A 22,444-nucleotide genomic window follows, 5' to 3' on the forward strand; every position below is an offset into this window, starting at 1 on the left:
ATAGCTTGTGATGGACAGTTGTCTTGTTACTGGTCATAATTCACATAACTAGCAAATGCAGTTATGTTGTTCTTTAGTGTGTGCTACCACTGTGAGAACTTTTTCAAAATGTGGTACCTCGTAAACAACTGGCACTAGAATCGTGCAACAAACACCACTTACATTCTAATTTACACTCCATTAGACTATTAATGTCAAGATACATTTTTCCATTAAAGAAAGTGTATGTTTTCACACAAAATTACAATTTGAAAGTATTATTACGATCTTTTAATTTGCTAAAAATTCTAGCCCTGATTATCAATCCATTCTGTGAGAACCGCACATCAATAGCGCTTTCCACTTCCGCAATGTTTGTGGTGCATGTTTTAGGCGATTCACCCCGTATACAGAGCATTGTTCCACTAAGCTGTCCTAGTGTGAAAACAGTTTCCATAAGAAAACAGTGAAATATAATTGTAAGAAACAATGTAATAAGCGATGGCTTACTAAAGGGATAAAAATATCTTGTAAACAGAAAAGGGAAATGTATCTTATAGCTAGGAAGAGTAATGATCTCAAAACAATGAAACTTAATTACTGCACTGTATTAAGAAAAGTTATTAAAACATCCAGAACTATGTCCATTAGCACATCTGATAATAAAATCAAAACAATTTGGAATATTGCGAAAAGGGAAACAGGGCAACTGAGAGCACAGGAAGACTGTATTTCTATCAAACACAATGAAAAGTTTGTTAACAAGAAGTCAGAGGTAGCAAACATTTTTAATAATTATTTTTAAGTGTTGTAAAGAAAATAGGTTCCAGCTATTCATTAGAAAATGCAAGGCAGTATGTGGAAGAGGCAGTACCTACGCAATTTGATAAAATTGAAATTAAACCCACCTCTCCTACTGAAATTAGGAAAATAATAAATTCACTCAAAAGTAAAAGCTGACATGGAATTGATGGCATTTCCAACAGAGTACTAAAAGCTTGTTCCCAACAGATAAATAGGATTCTCAGCCACATATGTAGAAGCTCACTGAAAAAGGGAATTTTTCCAGATAGACTGAAATATGCTATTGTTAAACCATTGCATCTTATGCTAACAACTACCACCCAATCTCACTTCTGACAGCTTTATCCAAAATTGTTGAAAAAGTAATATATTCAAGAGTAGCATCACATATTTATAAAAACGAAGTACTAACAAAATATCAATTTGGTTTTCAGATAGGCTTTTCAACAGAAAATGCTATACATGCTTTCACTGATCAAATATTAAATGCAATGAATAACCAAACATGACCCGTTGGGATATTTTGTGATCTCTGAAAGGCTTTTGATTGTGTGAATCATGAAATTCTTCTAGATAAGCTTAAGTATTGTGGTATGAGTGGGACAGTGCACAAATGGTTTAATTCATACTTAACTGGAAGAATGCAGAAGGTTGAAATTAACAGTACAGATAGTCTACAAAAACCAGCAGAGTGCTACAACTGGGGAGGTTTCAAGAATGGTGTCCCACAGGGTTCAGTCTTGGGTCCCTTATTCTTCTTAATATATATTAACGACTTGCCACTCTATATTCATGAAGATACAAAGTTAGTTCCTTTTGCTGACTATACAAGTATAGTAATCACACCCAGGAAGCAAGAATCAGCTGAGGAAATTTCAAATAATGTCTTTCAGAAAATTATTAAGTGGTTCGCTGCAAATGGACTCTCACTAAATTTTTACGAAACACTGTTTATACAATTCTTTACAGTTAATGGCATAACACCATTGATAAATATAGATTATGAATGGAAGTCTGTTGCTAAGGCAGAATACTCAAAATTTCTGGGTGTATGCATTGATGAGAAATTGAATTGAAAGAAACACATCGATGATCTGCTGAAACGATTAGGTTCAGCTACTTATGCTGTTAGCGTTATTGCAAATTTTGGTGATAAACATATCAGCAAATTAGCCTACTATGCCTACTTTCATTCACTGCTTTCATATGGCATCATATTTTGGGGCAATTCGCCACTAAGAGAGAAAGTATTCATTGCACAAAAGTGTGTAATCAGAATAATAGCTGGAGCCCACCCAAGATCACCTTGCAGACACTTATTTAAGGAACTTGGGATATTCACACTACCTTCGCAATACATACATTCACTTATGAAATTTGTCATTAGTTACCAATCCCATTTCAAAAATAGCAGTTTAGTGCATAGCTACAACACTAGAAGAAAATATGATATTCACTATTCTGGATTAAGTCTCACTTTGGCACAGAAAGGGGTGAATTATGCTGCCACAAAAATCTTTGATCATTTGCCAAATTGTGTTAAAAGTATGACAGATAGCCAACCACCATTTAATAGCAAATTAAAAGAATTTCTGAATGACAACTCCTTCTACTCAGTAGATGAATTCTTAGATATGAAGTAGTAACTTTAAGAAAAAGAAAATTAATTAATTTGTGTAAAAAAAAACTTGTGTTAAAGTGACACGTTCCACATCATTACGAAATGTCGTATTCATTATCTGTGGAACAGAGATTAATGTATGTATGTATGTTCTTTCTTAAACTTCAGGGTGAATTTTATAGCATTTTATGCACGAATCTAGGCATTTTAGTGTAGAAAAATGTAATTTTACTGTGCATGTGAAGTTATACGTACGTTTTTAGTAATAGGTCATATTTCGGCCAACTTTTGCCATAACAGGACATATTTCAGCCAACTTTTGTTAAAAATGCATATATTTATCGTATCTTTAAGGGCATAGGAACAAAAACATGAACGCATTCCTCACATGACTGTGTTTACATTGTCACAAATAAACACAACAATTACTAGAAAGTTTTATTTATCAGGTCTATGGTAGACAAGCAGCGTGACGATCTAGCCGGTTGGCTGTCGTTAAGACATAGTTGCTTAGGGTCGACAAAACGTTCTCAAAGCCAACAAAGATGGCTTCCGACGTAATAGGCATAGCAAACATGATCGTACTATTCAGTATGAACACAAACTCAGTCTGATTCCCCATGGCGAATGTAAATCGCTCCAGCAGCACCGAAGTTGCGAGGTTTTGTTCGTGATATTTGAGAGACTTTCTTCAGCACTGACGGGGAAAATTTATTTCGTAAGCTATGTGAAATTAACGGTGGTGCAGAAAAGCGCTTTAAGCCGCAACAACACTGTGATACTTCCACGCACAATAGCTGCGTGAAGGTAAGAGCTGAAAATGACAGCAGACGAACGCTGTTACTTGAACCGTGCAGTCATTCTTCAAAGACTGAAACGATGGTGTCTTTCAGCGTCCCGTTGTAGAAGCTGAAGAATTCACACTTTAGACATTTCTTGGTGTATACACAACACATCCAGTTCCAGAAGAATCTATATTGAGAAAGCGCTGTTTGTCCATGCACTATGAGATGGTTTGCAACAAAGAACGAATTTGTGTTTCTGACCAAAAGGTCTGGATGCCCATTTGGGTTGCCAGGTGTTCGTTTTTTACCGAACTGCTCGGCACTATGGCCATGTGCTCTGTGTTCCGTATCGAAGTGTGAGCAGTTCGGTGTTTTTACAATTTCATTCATATCATTAAATGATCAAAAGGATAACAGCGGTTCTATGAAGAAATGCGAATGACGAGTCTTGAAACACATGAGCCTTTTATAGTTTAATTCTAGAAACAAACTGTGTGTCGATATGGTAAAAACAGAATTATGCATTCATTGTATTTTGAAATTTGCACCATGCTACTACTTATACCAAAAATTAAAGATAACAAAATTTTGTTGATTCATATAACTAGCAATAATAAATATAATTTTTAACGTTTACTAAGTGTTTTCTTATCTTCACTCAGAGCCCTCAACTCAACAAATCCTTTAGCCAGACAATATTAGGTAATTTTGTCAATTTAGTCTGGCAACCCTAGCGTCCACAGATGAAACCAACGATGTGGGTGGGCGTTTGTTGCAAATAATGTTGTTGGTGTTCTAAAAGTTGACTATCCTGGAGAAATATTGCTCGAAACGTGTGAAACTCGTGACAGTGTAAAAACTCGACAACTGTTTCTCTTTTTTGGTAACTCTACGAAGCTACTGTAGCTATATGGTGTGAACAGAGACAACGGTTTCCTGTTAGTAACAGATGTCGTGTCATACATGGCTGAGGCAGCCAAAGGCCTTCAGATTCTTTGCCACAGGATGATGTATGCACTTGCCTCGCATGTGCTATACACAGAGTTGCAGAAGAGGTGGGATCGAATTATTCTGAGGTGGACAAATTATTTACCTGTGACAAGAAAGTCAATGTGAAAGCTCTGTTACGGTGCAGAAATTCAAGGAACAAGCACCTTCACTTTCCTCCCCCCTCAGGCTGGTGCTTACACGATGGGATTCTTAACTTAATGCTGCTGAGAACTACTACACTGTATTACTACACAAAATACACGAAAATAAATATAACCTTCATTGAGCTCTTTAGCTGTGAATAAAGGACTATGAAAACAGAAAAAGATCTCAGCAGATACCTTGTCTAGTTGCTTGGCATACTTCAACGCCTCTGGTATCAAAAGCCATCACAAGTCTGGAAGCTGCTGATACTCAACTTTGTGACGCCCTGGAGTTTGTGCAACATGTGCCCAGTAAGTTGGGTGGAGCTCGTGCTTAAGTTGCTGAAAAGAGAACAACAAATTCCAAAATGTCCTCCAACTGAATCCTGGATGTTCTACAGTGAGAAAAATTAGGGACTGTCTTTTTGGGTATGCTTCAGCATTTGAAGACAAGGAACTAAAACTGGCCTGCAGACCTTGTCACTTTCTTATACGCCGCTGTGACGTCCTGCGTTGTGGAGAGGATACGAAAGTATAGCCAGCAGAAGCCGTAGATCTTTGAAAGTCAAAAATCAAAAATTTGCCACTTGATATTCAGTGCAACTTTGCAGAAACTGAAGATTGACAGTACCTGTTGACTAATTGCAAATACTTTAATCAAGTGGTGTGCAGTGCTAGAGACCATGGTTTTATTGCTTGGATGTTTTTTTTTCTCACAGTACTTCGCGTTTTTTCATACTTATGCAGGCATTCCAAAAACAGGTGCTTAATTGGTTTCAGACACTGCAAAAAATAAGTACTGTGCTCACAATTTGTTCAGGAGTCAATTGTGGGTATAGAATACACATGGTGCATCATTAACTATGTTTTTGAATAAACATATGTAAACTCATATTTAATTTGTAGTGTCAAATTTATATACGTTCTTGGTCATAAATGCTTGCATATTTCGTATTTATTACTGCCATTAAAATTCAGACTGTACTATAAACTATAATCGATGGAACAGCATCCTTCGACCTACCGTATATGTACTTGAAAAGGTGATAGCATGCAAAGAAGAACTGTTAATTACTAATATGTCGCGTCCCTAACTTGAAACGGTATTCTCAATGTTTCAGAAAAAGCATGGGTCGTAAAGCGAACCCAGAACTACATCAGTCGTCCTATTCATATGAGATGATGATGTCATCTCATATGAGAAGGACGATTTTTGTAGTTGTAAATGCTATGAACGAGTCTTTTATTGCGTGTTTCATGTGTATTAAAATATTCAATGCTTTGTGTTTGAATACTCATGACAAATGAAATGTTTTAGTGATTTCCATACCAGAAGATAGCTTACAGCCGAAGCAAGTGTACAAATAAAATACAGTTAATGCAGTTCAGTGTCATGGGTTTTTTGAAACATATATCGGCTGCTGAAATTGGCCTATAAAAACCTACGTAAATATGAAGAACCTGTGAGTTTCTATTTTCCTAGAAGCAAGCACACAGTCTCACTCCTACTTAACTACACTCCTGGAAATTGAAATAAGAACACCGTGAATTCATTGTCCCAGGAAGGGGAAACTTTATTAACACATTCCTGGGGTCAGATACATCACATGATCACACTGACAGAACCACAGGCACAGAGACACAGGCAACAGAGCATGCACAATGTCGGCACTAGTACAGTGTATATCCACCTTTCGCAGCAATGCAGGCTGCTATTCTCCCATGGAGACGATCGTAGAGATGCTGGATGTAGTCCTGTGGAACGGCTTGCCATGCCATTTCCACCTGGCGCCTCAGTTGGACCAGCGTTTGTGCCGGACGTGCAGACCGCGTGAGACGACGCTTCATCCAGTCCCAAACATGCTCAATGGGGGACAGATCCGGAGATCTTGCTGGCCAGGGTAGTTGACTTACACCTTCTAGAGCACGTTGGGTGGCACCGGATACATGCGGACGTGCATTGTCCTGTTGGAACAGCAAGTTCCCTTGCCGGTCTAGGAATGGTAGAACGATGGGTTCGATGACGGTTTGGATGTACCGTGCACTATTCAGTGTCCCCTCGACGATCACCAATGGTGTACGGCCAGTGTAGGAGATCGCTCCCCACACCATGATGCCGGGTGTTGGCCCTGTGTGCCTCGGTCGTATGCAGTCCTGATTGTGGCGCTCACCTGCACGGCGCCAAACACGCATATGACCATCATTGGCACCAAGGCAGAAGCGACTCTCATCGCTGAAGACGACACGTCTCCATTCGTCCCTCCATTCACGCCTGTCGCGACACCACTGGAGGCGGGCTGCACGCTGTTGGGGCGTGAGCGGAAGACGGCCTAACGGTATGCGGGACCGTAGCCCAGCTTCATGGAGACGGTTGCGAATGGTCCTCGCCGATACCCCAGGAGCAACAGTGTCCCTAATTTGCTGGGAAGTGGCGGTGCGGTCCCCTACGGCAGCGCGTAGGATCCTACGGTCTTGGCGTGCATCCGTGCGTCGCTGCGGTCCGGTCCCAGGTCGACGGGCACGTGCACCTTCCGCCGACCACTGGCGACAACATCGATGTACTGTGGAGACCACACGCCCCACGTGTTGAGCAATTCGGCGGTACGTCCACCCGGCCTCCCGCATGCCCACTATACGCCCTCGCTCAAAGTCCGTCAACTGCACATACGGTTCACGTCCACGCTGTCGCGGCATGCTACCAGTGTTAAAGACTGCGCTGGAGCTCCGTATGCCACGGCAAACTGGCTGACACTGATGGCGGCGGTGCACAAATGCTGCGCAGCTAGCGCCATTCGACGGCCAACACCGCGGTTCCTGGTGTGTCCGCTGTGCCGTGCGTGTGATCATTGCTTGTACAGCCCTCTCGCAGTGTCCGGAGCAAGTATGGTGGGTCTGTCACACCGGTGTCAATGTGTTCTTTTTTCCATTTTCAGGAGTGTATTTTACACATTTCGCGGCCCTGTCAGCAACTGTATAAATATTTATTTTAATTTTAATAACCAACAGCCTCAGTTGTGCCGTTTACCTAGAATTTACCTAGGTTTCAGTCGGGATAACCCAACCTTAATACACTAAACAGATTCAGATGGATGTAGGTTGCAGTAGGTACTGGGAGATGAAGAACCTTGCACAGGACAGAGCAGCATGGAGAGCTGCATCAAACCAGTCTCTGGACTGAAGACCACAACAACAACAACAATCCAACCTTCTTCAGAATAACAGAAACTACCGTTTGTCCATAGTGGACATCGTCAAGCTAAAACTACAAACCCATAAATTATCGTCAGACTGTAAAAACTTACCTGAAACTGCTTCGGCCGCGTCGCGGTCGTGAAGTGGGGCCGACACGGTTTCAGATAAGTTTTTACAGTCTGTCGATAACTTGTGGATTTGTAGTTTTAGCTTGACGATGTCCACTATGGACAAACGGTAGGTACTGTTATTCTGAAGAAGGTTGGGTTATGCCGAATGAAAGCTAGGTAAATTCTAGGTAAACGGTCCAACTGAAGCTGTTGATTATTAAAATTAAAATTCACTCCTACTTGTAGGAAATAGCGATCAAGTGATACTAACATAACCCCATCACTTTACCTAAGTTTCACCATGACAAGGAGACTGGAATGGTGTCACCCAGTCTTTCATCCATTGAAGAATCTCCATAGCAGCATTTTCCTCCACCAGACAAAGTCTTCTCTCCAAATCTCGGCTTCACCATTTGCATCCATTAGTACCCGGAATAGGACACAGAGTAGAACTAGAGTGGTGAATACTCTTTGAAATAAGAAAGACCAGATGGCCTGTAACCCACGAACGGTTCCCGTTGGTTGAAAACAAACTGACTGCCCAAAGATGAAAAATTGCTTCACTGACCGTGCGAAGAGGTCACTGTAGTGGCTATATCGATTAATCGAAACTGTTTGTAGCAAAAAGTATTGCAAAGTCAAATATCGCTGCCTGATAGAAAAAAAAAAAAAAAAACGATTCAGATTGCTCTAAGCACTATGGGACTTATCACCTGAGGTGATCAGTCCCCTAGACTTAGAACTACTTAAACCTAACTAACCTAAGGACAGCACACACATCCATGCTCGAGGCAGGATTCGAACCTGCGATGGTAGCAGCAGCGCGGTTCCGCACTGAAGCGCCGAGAACCGCTCGGCCACAGTCTGACAGATGCGAAGAGTTTTGGAAGAAATGAAAGTGGCAAATGAATAGACAACTTTCAGCTACTATTAGAGGGATGGATTAGCTTTAAATCACAGGTTGTATACGCGGACAAGGAAAAAAAAATCCCGGGTTATGCCCGGATATCCCGTTTAACAAATATACTTTTTTCCGGGCGAAAACACGCTTTTTCCATGCTAAGTGACAGTAGGTTTTCCATAGATTCTTCCCTCGGAACTTTAAAACTTATCAATCCTTTGAATGGTTAACGTTTTATACACTGGCGTAGAACTTCCCGAAAAAAAAGCCTGGGAAGAGAAGTTTTGGAAAGACTTTCGCTGAAAAAAAAGAGAGGTTTTGGAAAGACCTTTGATGTGCAGCAACATATACGCTGCATATTTTCGTATTATGATAGTATAAATTCAAATTGCGCCAAACACAGCACGTTAGTTTCCGGAGCGTTAAAGTCGAGATTGCAATATCCTTTTGTAAGCCAGTCGTATCTCACGCCACGTGATCTCACCAGCCGATGACAGCAGATATTCAGAGCATATGACACGTGTTCTAGTCAGCCAATAGCAAGATCATTGTTACGTAGCGCGAATACACAATGAGGACAGGTTAATGGTTTACATTAATATACATAATATAGCTACAAGAAAAGCTAAGCTTTCACATATAATATTGGTCTCGAAGATTAATAAGCTACAAGAGAAGCTAATCTTTCACATGTAATATTGAACTTTTTTTGCGTGTATTATACTTTAAGATAAATCGCAGAAATGTGCCAGTAAATTTAAAATAGTGGCATAACTGTCTGGTCTTCAGGGCTCGAAACACTTGTGCGTGGCTGGTCCTCAAAGTGTTCAGTTTTAAACGCTCTGTGATTTAAGAAATTCATCCCACTTTCTCACACGTAACATAATTCAACTTACGTAAAAAGAAATTTACTTTGAAAGTAACGCTTTTTGAACCACCGTTTGCAATAATATCCCGAGACTGTTTGAAATACGTTCAATTTAGCAGTTGCCAGAGAGCGCCAGAAAACAGGCATTTATTGAGCGTGCGCAGCTGCAGTGGAGTAGGGAGCCCTCATGTTCGTTTGTATAAAGTACTAACAGAGCTTACATTACGCCATAAAAGAAACAGGACACCAGAAGATACTCCAAGAGCATCGGAATTTCGTAAACCATACTAAAATGCATAATTCGGCTTGACGTGCACATTGATTTTTTCCAGATTCACAATGAAGTAGGTCCTACCTATCTGATATTAAGGTTGTCAGTGTGGTTTTTATGATGTAAATTTTCTTAGAGTACCAGTACTGTACTATCTCATATTTGGCTCTTTATTATGGCATAATGCCATACATGGCACAATATGAAAACGTGCACTGAAATTCAGCGAACAGTTGGAACTGGCCAGTACTGTAGAATGAAACACTTCGTTTCAAATAAATTGATTGCCGGAGCAGAAGGATTAATAAAGGCAAATTTCTTTAGCAAACTGACAAAAATAAGTTCATTGTTCTGCAATGCGATTAATGCTTGAATGCTAATAACTTAGAAATAAAATAAAATCAGAAAATTGAAACTAATAAAATATTTTTGCCCTCCATTATTGAATGAATGTATTTTAATTCACTTGATAGCTCCCGGCCACTGAAATCCATTTTATTTTCATTTGACGTGGGAGCTGTAAACGAAGAGGAAACAGTGAAATCACTTAACGCAAACACGGGTCACGTGGAGACTAACCTCCTTCACACTACAACTCAGAAAACTCCGTTCATGCGCTAATCTGGCAGCTAGGGCGCGCTAGAAAATTTTTTCTCGCTAAGGCGCGTGTCCACTAGCAAGTAAACTTCAGCAAGTCGCTTGCAGAAGCTACTTCTGCAAGTCCTTTGCATGTGGAAACACCCGCAGCAAGTTGCGTTCCGCAAGTTTAGTCAACTTGGAGAAGTAGCTTCCGCATGCTAGTGTAAACGGTTCTCCGTGGCCTGCTGCAATTACTTGCTGGACTCGCCAGTTGCGGGAAGTTTTTTTCGGAATTTGCAGAAGTGTATACAGTACGAAATGTCAGTCCTGAAGTTCGTGTGGACGAGTGAAAAAACACAATGGCTTATTCAGGGAGTGGAGTGTTTTCACGTATTAGACATTAAAAATTGGTTAAAAAACATCACGCAATGAAATTATTGCGTCAAAATTGGACACTGCAGAGCCAGAAATACGGGAAAAAATCCGCAGTTTGCGTACGCAGTATAATCAAGACCTAAAGGAATCGAAGAAAAGAAAAAGTCGACAAACGGGAATTGTTTGATTCCATAACATTTATGTTTCGTTCCTACACACCAAAAGAAACCGAAGATTATATGGTAAGTGAAACAAATTTAATATTCTGCATACAGTATTTATTACTTTTATTAGAGATGTATGTGTTTATACTCTCATGAGAAATCAATTTAAATTTAAAGGCGTCTGCACTGCCAAGCTACTTCTCTTTCTGGTGAAACAAAGCAGTTTGTGAATTCATTTCTGACTTTCTTGGCCATCTGTGGCCAATTATGTCTGTTTATTGCTTCCAGCGGTATATTCGTTTCTGTCCATATGTCTTTGCGCCATTCTCCTCGCGTCTGTAAATCTTGAGAATCAAATGTGCCACGTGCGGCATAAATGGAATTTCTACTCTCTTCTGTGAGTAAAAAGTTGTGAAGAGAGCTCAAATCGCTTTGAAAATTTGCCTCGATTTCTCTGGGTTTAGATGAATTTGCGTTCGTAATACTCGAAAACGTGTGCATATAAGCCCAAAAAAGTTTTCAGATACATTTATTGCTCTAGAGAACCGATTGTTATACACACGGTTTTGCACTAGTTGGCCTGTAAAGGGGTAGGGCTTCATAATATAACTTTTTAGAGCAAATGCATCATCAGCAACAATGACGTAAGGTATCTGCACAGTTTTACCAGGTAAATTTCGAGGAACTGGTACATTCAAAGAATTCGACTCAAGACGGTCTAACAATCTACAATTATTAAAAACTCCACAATCAGATATTCTACTATTACTGCCCATATCGAAGTACATAACTCTGTAGTTAGGTCCAATCAGTGCCAATAGCTCAATGCTGTGGTTGACTTTATAATTAAAGTACACATTGCCTTCTTTTTTGGGAGCCTGTAAGACTATATGTTTCACATTCATAGCGCCAATACAGTTTGGAAAATCCCATCTATCCTCAAAACCAGGAGCGATTTGTAACCATTCTTCTTCTGTTGAAGGTAGCTAAAATCATAGAAAACAAAATTATGTCTGAAATTTATCCCTTTGAAGATAACTATTACATTACAATGAGTGTGAAACAGATACAGTCCAGGAAAAAGCACAGGAAAGAAGAATTTTGAAAAGAAGGAAAAAACCGAGGAAAATTCAGACACTATTCTAAACAAGGCAATAGAAGCGTTGCACAAACCTGTTGATGAACATCAGGTGTTCGGAGACTATGTGGCATCGGAATTATGGTTATTAACACAAATGTCAAACCGAATAAATTAAGGACGATAATACAAAAGGCAATACTGTAACTATCGGAGGAAGATGAAACTATAACCAATTCTAGGACGACAGGTGAAAGCAGTTTGATCTGCACACCATCAGAGAAAGTAATTATTATTTCTGATACTGTCCAAGTTCATCATCCACAAGGTAGCTATTTCGTAAATTTTCTGCTTAAGCGAATTATTTGTGTGAGTTATGAAATATCAAAATACTAACCTTCAAATATTCTCTTTTCAGCCATTCATATAGAGCCACACAGCAGTCCGTAATAACTCGAGAGATTGTGCAAACGGGTACTCGGAAAACTGTCACCTAAAAATTAGAAAAAGTAATTCAGTGAAATAAATATAAATGTAAGACTATTGACAATAAATATTTATTTGATATTTACGTGTTTTATTCTCTTACCTGTGGCTAAAAATCGAAGAGTAATTAAAAGACGATCTCTTGGTGACATAGCTTGCCGCATATTTGTATCCTGTTTGCGAAAATTAGACTACAATTGACAAGAGGTGTTCAAAACTTGCAAAAGACATTCTCAGCAAGTTTGTAATCTGAGCAAAGTCCTCTGTTCATTCAGTAGTGTTTCTTGGAAACATAAGCATGAACTCCTCTGTATCCATTTCTTTACCCAAATACTTACTTCTCTTTTTCTTAACTTTTCGTTTTTCGTCACGCTTTTTCTTTAACAATAACTATACAACAACACTGGCGGCTGCTCTGGTTTGTGCACACGACATTGTAATCTACAACTTGCCTGTCTCACAACTCTAACTGCAGTACTTCCGCAAGTACTGGCAGCAATTTCGGGAAATTAACTTTGCTGAAGCGACTTGCAGAAGTCAACTTGCGCAAGTTTTGGTGCTAATGTAACCGCCTCAGCAAGTACTTGCAAAAGTTACTAGCGGAAGTTCCTTGCTAGTGGACACGCGCCTTTAGCGTCTGGCTGTTTGCTGCTACTGCCGATACAGCTAACAGCCACACTTCAAGTAGCTGGAAGCGGGAGAAAGTGCTGTTCATATGTGGGTGAACTGCGCATGCGCATGAGTCCGCTAGTCGAACGAACCTAATGTAAGCAGTTGTGGCGTCACACTCATAGAAAGCAGTTTATTGTTACGAAGTATTACATAGTTTTTGCCCTAAGGCCTTTGACATATTTTTGCTGTTTGTAGATGCTTGTGCGTGCACGGTGTTTCGTTGTTATAAATGGTGCATTTCCTTTGCCACGAGAGTTTTATTTTGTTTCCTCTCGTTTATATTTTATTGCTGCAATATCATTCTCCAGTAGCAGGATACAGTAGGATTCTTTGATAGATACTCAATTCTTATCAGTCAAAATTACAAAAATTTAACTGAAAGCCAAAACAACGTAAAATTCGAGGAATTCCAAAATATTCCTAGGTTTTCCCCGGTTTTCTCCGAGATGAAAAAATTCCCAGGTTTTTCCCGGATTTCACGGTTGCCTGTGGTCGTATACACCCTGAATCACCTATATACATGCTAACGTGTGTGGGTTCTTTCAATGGGAGCAGGAAATGAAAAGTAGATCTAAAGACTTATTATTACTGTGAAATGAAAACAAAACAGTAGCGGAAATGAGTACACTTATTAGAAATTACACACCTTTGCACCCCTGTGAAATTAAATGTTGCTCCATCCGTGCACTGCGGCAAGCTTCCATTCTCCTTGGCCTACTGTTCACAGAGTCGGAGAGACATTGCTATTGAAGCCTGTTCTACTCTTCGACGCTGACCATCCTGAGGTCATTCATTGTGTGGGGGAGGTTCCAGCGATGAGGCACTGCAAATTTCAGCTGGTTCAAACTTTTTCAGCCGAGTTCATAGCAACAGACACCACACGCAAATCCGTTCCGGTGCCTCCTGCCTCCTGCAGAAAGGTGTTCGCGAAGCAGACATTTTGTCTTACCGTGTTTGCCTCTTGTAAGAGAAAACCATCGCTGAAACTTTGAACCTAGGACTGAGAAAGAAGTTGGAAGATCTTTTCGGACACAGTAAAGCTCTCACATCACCCCAAATAGTGGCCAGAGGCATCTTACGTCCACACATGACACCGGCCCAAACCGGGACTGACTCACCTCTTCGTTGAGCCCGACGGCCTGCCACATATAGTAGTAGCTGGTCGTCTCCACACTCTTCTATAACGATCGTCAATCCTCGGTACAGAACAGCTGACTACATTGGTATGGGATAAATTCTAGAAATCTTCTTGCAGATATTCTTCACTCACCATGTTGCTGATAGATTTGTATTGTTCTTCGTAGTAGGCGCCTAGTGGACAAAATTGATAGTGCAGAGAAGGATGCGTACTGGGTGGGTTGATACAACCTTCCTAATTGCATCTACTTAAGAAGTCGGCTGTTCTATTACATAATCTTTCAGGATACAATAAAACTGTGGGCTTACTTTTACCTAAATTGCAAATTATTTCCAGTAACGAAGACAGTATCGAGAAATAAGCTTCTGATTTTTAAAAATACGCTAATTACTCAAGTCTTGAGACAGATAGAAGACTTTTTTCTTGACAGTTTATAATAGGTAACGAAGGTAGTAGTTAATGTGGTCGATGAATTAAATGTAGAGGGGTAAAATTTTAGAGGTAGGCGAAGATAAAAGCATGGACTGGGGGATGGAAGATGAAGTAGCAATGTAGAGAAAACAACATAACTATTAACTGACGGAAGATCGCGTCAAATCAGATGGGACATCGACAAAAAGATAGAAAGAGTGAGACACACACACACACACACACACACACACACAGAGAGAGAGAGAGAGAGAGAGAGAGAGAGACTGAGAGAGAGAGAGAGAACGAATATGTATAGTATTATCTCAGACGATCACGGCTTCAGCTTTGACGTACTACCAATACCCTCGAATGCACACATATTGTTCAGCACATATGGGCTATTGTTATGAGAAATGTACTGCAACAGATACGGCTCAACTATAAGTTAAAATGAATATGAGAGATTTCTCTCTCTGAATTTGAAGATATATATGTATCATTCAGCAGAATTAATAGAATTCGCACTCTCCTCATACGACCACAGAGCGTGCTGCCTCCTCCCTCTCAACGTGCAGTGTGTAGAGAGGTTCAAAATGGTTCAAATGGCTCTGAGCACCATGGGACTTAACATCTATGGTCATCGGTCCCCTAGAACTTAGAACTACTTAAACCTAACTAACCTAAGGACAGCACACAACACCCAGCCATCACGAGGCAGAGAAAATCCCTGACCCCGCCGGGAATCGAACCCGGAAACCCGGGCGCGGGAAGCGAGAACGCTACCGCACGACCACGAGATGCGGGCTGTGGCGAGGTGATACAAGCATTTAGCAAGCACTGATTCGATGTAACGTTTTTGTGTAGAGACAGCGTGATAATACGCGCAGCTTTTGTATCAATTATTTCATATTTTCAGAGATTCTTTAATCATTGTACCATAATTTCTGGAACCCAGAGTAACGTTCTGATATGCTTCTCTAACGGGTTTTGACTCTTATTAAAAGTAACTGTGATAGGACTGCTGTCTGGTATACTCATATCTGAAACGAAACGCATAGATGGAAGGACGAATATTTCTATTTCTCTTTCCGATCAAGGTAATGTATTACAGAATTTCTCTTCTTCAGTTACACACAGCAAAATAATATGCCAAGTACCCCGCCGCCGAATGTTTTCTGGAGGTCTCAATAGTCGTAAGGCAAGTGTGGTAGAGATACACCCATTGCATTCATTCCAAACTGGGAGCGCCTCTGTCCTCTCGTAATTTCACTGGTAACTGGTTGAACAGAAGCGTGACTCTACAACGGGCCAGACCTCACATAGCCCGCTCCAACGCTGGAGTAAGAGGTCAGTGCAAAGAACAAAATGGAACTTACGTGCAGATGGCGTAGTCACATTGCAAAAGACGAGGAAGGTGTCTCCGTAAAAGAAAATAGAAAGGAGTCCAAATGCTCTGGTGTATGAAGAAGACGATTCTCAGTGATCTACTTTGCGTAATTTTGATCGTGAATTTCGATTACTTCATTCAAAACAAATCCGTTTTGCTTCCAAAATTTGACGGAAGTAAACACGTCAAAGTTTAGCAACAAACATGAAAAGAAAATAAAAGACGAAAATTCCCGCAAATAAATTCGTGAATAATTAAGGAAACGACCATAATTTCGTTTAGTTATAACTGTAGATGCGAAATAAATACGCACGTGGTAACGAGAATACCGTAACATGACTGTCATAGTTTGGAAATGTCCGACAAACTTTCATTACATGTCACTCTGCCTATCATCGAACCAGTACACATCCAAAAATTCTATGGCAAATTCCTTAAAATATTTGTACCACCCTGGGTCATATGCATCCCATGAACTCCATTTCAATCTTTTTCTTTTTATGCTAATACAAACTCTTCCCAAATTATTCTTTTCTCGACGGTTAACTTGAACTTGACTCCTGACAGTATTTACAACAGAAATTGTATTTACTTCTACTCTAAGATGAACAGTTATGTTGCCAGTGTTACTGTCATTCTGTACCTGCATTACTGAAGGTGTCCCAACAAATTTTGTTCCCAACGCTCTCTTATAAATCATTTCGCGTATTTTCAGAAATGATCTCTTTAATATCTTTCACCTTTGCCTCATTCATCCTACTACGTTCCTCATAAATTTGATTGCCACAGCCTTTCATTTTATTCTTCCCCTGTTTACACTCATTAGCTTGGGCTTTCCGAGTCGTCATCTTTTGCAAACACTGAACTTTTATTTCTTTAAACGTCTGATCTATTCTTTTACCTAGCTTATCCAACATTATCTTTTGTGACCTATCTACCAGTTTGCTAAGAGTTTCTGTCTCTCCACTAACTTCTTTTTTCATTTCCACTTGCCTTTCTTTCATTCCTTTTACCTCCGCTAACAGCAAGGCAACCTTACTCTCAATCGTCATATTAAAGATTTAATGAAACCAAGACACACCAAAAAAATTACGCCACACATTAAATTTTAAACTTCGACCAGAAAAGTAACAGATCCTGTCACAACACGGTCTATATACGTGAAGAAAACGGTTCGGAGGGATCTACCTTGCGTAATTTTGACCGTGAATTACGATTGTTTTAATTCAAAAGAACGTCATTTTATTTTTCAAATTTAACGAAAGTAACCACGCCGGAGACTGCTAACAAAGAGGAAATACAGCACGAAAACTTCCGCAAATAAATTCGTGTATTAATAAGGAATCGATTAAAATTTCGTTTAGTTGTAACTGTAAAAACGTAATAAACTCGCACTTGGTAGCGATAATGCAGCAGTATTACTTGTTATTGAATGCAAACACATTTCACGTAGTGACAACTGCCAGATTCAAAGTTCTTACCTATAGCAATCCTAGCACCAATAGCGAGCGAGCAGCTTTGCTATGATTGACCGACGCCTCGAATTTAATGCCAGACGCCGTAACTTACGCGGGCTGGCATTACCACAACTAAACACATAAATATGTGATAAAATGCTGTCCACATACATGAAAACATGCCCTCAAAAATACGTAAAACACACGAAATAACAGCTACAAATAAATAAAGGTGACAGACAAAGACAGCAAGTAGCAGTCACTACCGTTTGTGGTGAAATTAACAATGTCAACACCGATTGCAAACTCACCGTACAAAAACGACATTTATTTTTAAAGACAGTATATACTGATAAAAATTTGTTGCAAAAGAAAAAAAACTGCAACTTAAAAGTTAGAAATGTTTTGAGTCTTTGTACGGAAAGAGCGTTTGGCGTTGCAGCTTACCTGTTTGTTGACGATGCGTCGCGAAGTCCTTGGCAGCTCGTTGGTAATGATGGCATAATTATCATGAATCCATTACTCATGAAATTTCCATGCAGACATCCTCTTAATTGGTATAGGCTCCACCACGCGATAAAATTGTCCTCCATGACGTTTCTGTGGTAACCAGTTGGTCGGACGTAATTGTTGTTGTGTAGATCCAGTTTCATATGGGCGCGATTAAAGCGTTCCATATACAAACGTTTCTGTTTCTAACGTCCCGTGCATAGTTTTAAAACAGTACAGTATTCAGTTCCACCCCCTGATCGCGATATTACAGTCCGTATAGTTTTACCAATTACGATCGCGAATTTACAGTTCTGACGAAAATAGAGCAACACGTCACAATCAATTCGCAGTCTCCACTGCGACAGATTACGCTTCAGCGAGCACGGTAATTCACGAAATTGTACATAGATAATAAATTCAAAGTAAATTAGTTCGTGCAGATGGGTTCGCTCAAACACTTCAGTTCTCACGACTACAACATTCCATTCGCGTAAGCATTTTTACTGCTGCTTACTCCAAGAAATTCGCAGCACTGACACAGTGTAACATTTTGTTCCATAACGTTTGCTTTGAAGTGTAGTTTAAGCCGTGACCGAAAAATAAGAACGCGGCCATGAATTTTCGTGTGATTCTGTCTAGCACGATTATACGACATAACTAGCGCGTACGTCTCGACGTTGCACTCTTTCTGTCTTCGCCGTCCGACTGCAACGATCCATATCGCTCTCGCACCGCGGTTCTTACAACAGTAGTGCGTATTACATTTGGTTTTACACAGCGCATTACATGTAAGCTTTACAAAGAAAATGAAACATATATTGAAACTGTTGTGTTCTTCGTTAAAAGGAGATTCATGTATCACTGCAGATAAACGAAAACATAGTCACATATTATAATACAGAAAAAACAAAAATAATATTCTAGACCAACAAAGATATACATATAGAGCAAATTAAATAGAAGAAGAGAGTGAAGAAACAGAAAAAAATTATGTCTGATGATTAGGAATATCTCCACAGATACTTATCCAGATTTTCGTGCAGTTTCCTCTAAATTTGACGCAAGTTCTGTAACTGCTAACTCCACAGTCCCAGCCCCAGTTAGCTAGGACATGGCTTCAAAGATCTGAGCACTACAGTGTGACAAGCTTTCTGACGAGATGCTCTGTTTCCGCATAACGAACTAAAACTCGAGTAAGCTCGTACGTACACTGGATGATATGTCGGGCAGCTCGTTTACTATCCTCCACAAAAGTAATACGTATACATATACTCGTCACTATATTTTTTTCTGAGACAGACTGATTTAGAAAAAATTAAATGTATTTCAGATACACAGTTTCGACCCAGTTTCCCGGGAAATTTCCGTTGATTCTAATGCAACTACTGGAATTGGAAAACTTTCCCATGTACTTCCAAACTGGAAGTACTCTGCCCCATTCCTAGTTTACTGGAAAAGTGACTGTAAGGAACAGAGATGTAACGTGTGCCTTACCCTAAATAGCACTCCTTATCTTGGAGTAAAATATGAACAACAGACGGTGAGTGTCAACAGCGAAAACCGGTTTGTCCTACATCCAACACAATATTTGCTTTTTATCATGTTATGTTGAGGCCTGCTTTAATGATGTATTGTGTCACCCACATTATGTCAGATCCCGAAACGCTTGCGCAAAAAAGCGGCATGTCGCCTGTGGTTGAGGCTGATAAGTTGATATCTCATTTATCGGTCTGTCAGTGCACAGTTTGATCTGTCTAATTAGAGCGAAGATTTATTTGTGGGGCAAAAAGCACACTGACGTTTAGACCAACAGACACACACACACACACACACACACACACACACATACACACACACAAATAGCTTTTTTTCCCTTTTTTTGCAAAATAGTTATTAACAAAAATGACCCCCTCCCGTCCCTGCAACCCCGCAGCACAGGGTGTGGAATGGTTGATATAGATCAAGTCAGATCCAGCAGAACTTACAGGTACGTTGCAGAACCTCACCATCATTACGTTCGACTGTCAGGCAGTGGTACAAGAAATCCGAAAGTGTCATAATGAGGATAAGTTCTAGGCGTCCGAGCACAAGTCAAACGGGTGGAACATGCATCTATCCGGAGTCCAATAAAATCAATCTGTCAAGCTCTCGACAGTTTCAGCTACCAACACCCACTGTACACGGCATGCTACACAAGAGACTGAAGCTTCGTGCCTGCAACTTGCAGCTGCTGCATGGGCTTCATCCTGGCGACAGACCACAGCACAAACCATTTTCAATTGAGAGTCTTGAGTTGCATCGACGATGACCCACACCTTCCGAGATTAGTGACATTCCTCGAGGAAGTTTGCTTCCATGAGTCCAGGAAGGCAAACTACGCCAATTTGAGGAGCTGGAACTCTGAGAACCCCACTTTAGCAGGGAAACTGTGTGCGACACTCCAAAGATAGGTGTATGATGTAGTCTGCTTAATGACCGTACAGTAGGATCGTTTTCCTTTGCTAGTGCTGCAATAATCTCGACTGTTCATCCGGACATGATGGAACAGTTTGCATTTCCACATGTCAAAGAATTATAACCTGACATCATGCTGCAGTAGGATGGTGCCCCGTCAAAGAATTATAACCTGACATCACGCTGCAGTAGGATGGTGCCCCTCCTCTCAGGGCCGTTACCTTTCGAAAGGCTTCAAAAATGGCTCTGAGCATTATGGGACTTAACATCTGAGGTCATCAGTCCCCTAGAACTTAGAACTACCTAAACCTAACTAACCAAAGGACTTCACACACATCCATGCCCGAGGCAGGATTCGAATATGCGACCGTAGCAGTCGCGCGGTTCCTGACTGAGCGCCTAGAACCGCTCGGGCACCACGGCCGGCTTTCCGAAAGGCTTTTGATGAAACATTTACAGGCCGCTGGATTGGCAGACGAAGCCTACTTCCTGACCGCCAAAGTCTCCAGGCATAATTGCATTAGATTTTTTTCTTTGGCGATTTGCGAAGGGTGCTGTCCACAAGACTCCCATTTGGAGACTTGCAGGCACTGCGAGCTCACATCAGTGCCGGGACTGCATCGTCAGTGAGGTCGTAAGTGGGAATATCGCTTAGGTATCCTCTGTGCTACAGCTGGCTCACATAGTGAACGCTGTTCAACGGATGCTAAAATTGTAGGTGCGTGTGAATATTATTCTGCGAATAGCATCTTTTTACCTATCCCTATTTTTGAAAAATATGCGATCAAAGTCGTAAAGCTAATTTTCGGGCACCCCGCATTTATTAATTAATTCAATCACAGTGATAATTTAAATCATTTTCTCTCACAATACTTACGTTCTCAGGTGTTTCAACTCTCTATTGATACCAGGAGCTCGCCACAAGGTCAATTACGTGACGGGGCAATATATGCACAGAAAAATTAAATGAACGTGACAGTAGTTATGACCAGCATAGTGTATCAGAAGGATAAGTCTCAAGTTGTTGTATCACCGCTTCCATAAGTCGAGATCATTTACGTCCAACATTGTGGTGGTGCATGATCGGAGGTAGCCAGTAAAAATAACGAGGGTGGGACTAATTTTAATCAGTTACATTTGGTCAGGCGGAGACGTTTAGTGGTGGCACACAAGGTGTGATAGCTAAAATGTCCTGGATGAAATTCGATATCTCAGTGCATTATCTTCCGTACTGAAGGCATTTGGTACAATTAACACTGAACTGTCTGCAAGATGACATTCTGCGCTGCCTCCTCGTTGCTAGAAGGCCAGTGTTAGCTCCATATTTCTTCCTGCTCCTTACTTCTCACACCTTCATCAACAGTCTATATTCACTCGTCATATTCATTTACACTAGAAACTCGCAGCACTTACAATAGGTGAAGTGAAGACATCAAAGTGAGAATAAAAAATAATCGCCAATTAGACTGCTGGACCTATATGTCGAGAAGCTTCCAGCCGATAATGCGAGACGACTTGCTAAGAATAAATTACATTACTTCCTTTGTGTTGCAGTGGCACTAATAGTGTGCGATAGTGGCTGGGTATCTACTGTGTCTGTCATGAGGATGGCAGTTATCGCTGAAACAACTGGTTTCGGTTATGTCTTTTTTTCCCATGTCAGATTAACCCTACTATTAAAACCCTTCAAAATAACCGATTTCTGTAATAACTCATTTTCAATTTTTTATTCCTATTATTTATGTTTCACTTAGTTTCAAGATACATAGAACTAAAATGTTAAGTTAAATATGCAAATAAAAAATCTTATCTGTCCATCGTTCGCTGCTATTTTTTTCTCGAAAAGTGATAAGTGGTTGAATACTACAAAAAACCAACAGTATTCTCTTATTGATCCTAATTTTTGGAACTCTGCACAAAAATCTTGTTGTAATCGGGGATCTTACCACTATTTGAGCATTACGAATAGTTAGGGCCAAAGGGTGAGAAACGAGGTTGACGAACTCTACTTTTTATGTTAATTTTTGCGTTTTAAAGCGATACAATGAGAAAGGCATATTATGTATGCACAGGGAGGAGGTAAACTA

The sequence above is a fragment of the Schistocerca cancellata genome, chromosome 2, assembly GCF_023864275.1.
Source record: "Schistocerca cancellata isolate TAMUIC-IGC-003103 chromosome 2, iqSchCanc2.1, whole genome shotgun sequence".
NCBI lineage: Eukaryota > Metazoa > Arthropoda > Insecta > Orthoptera > Acrididae > Schistocerca > Schistocerca cancellata.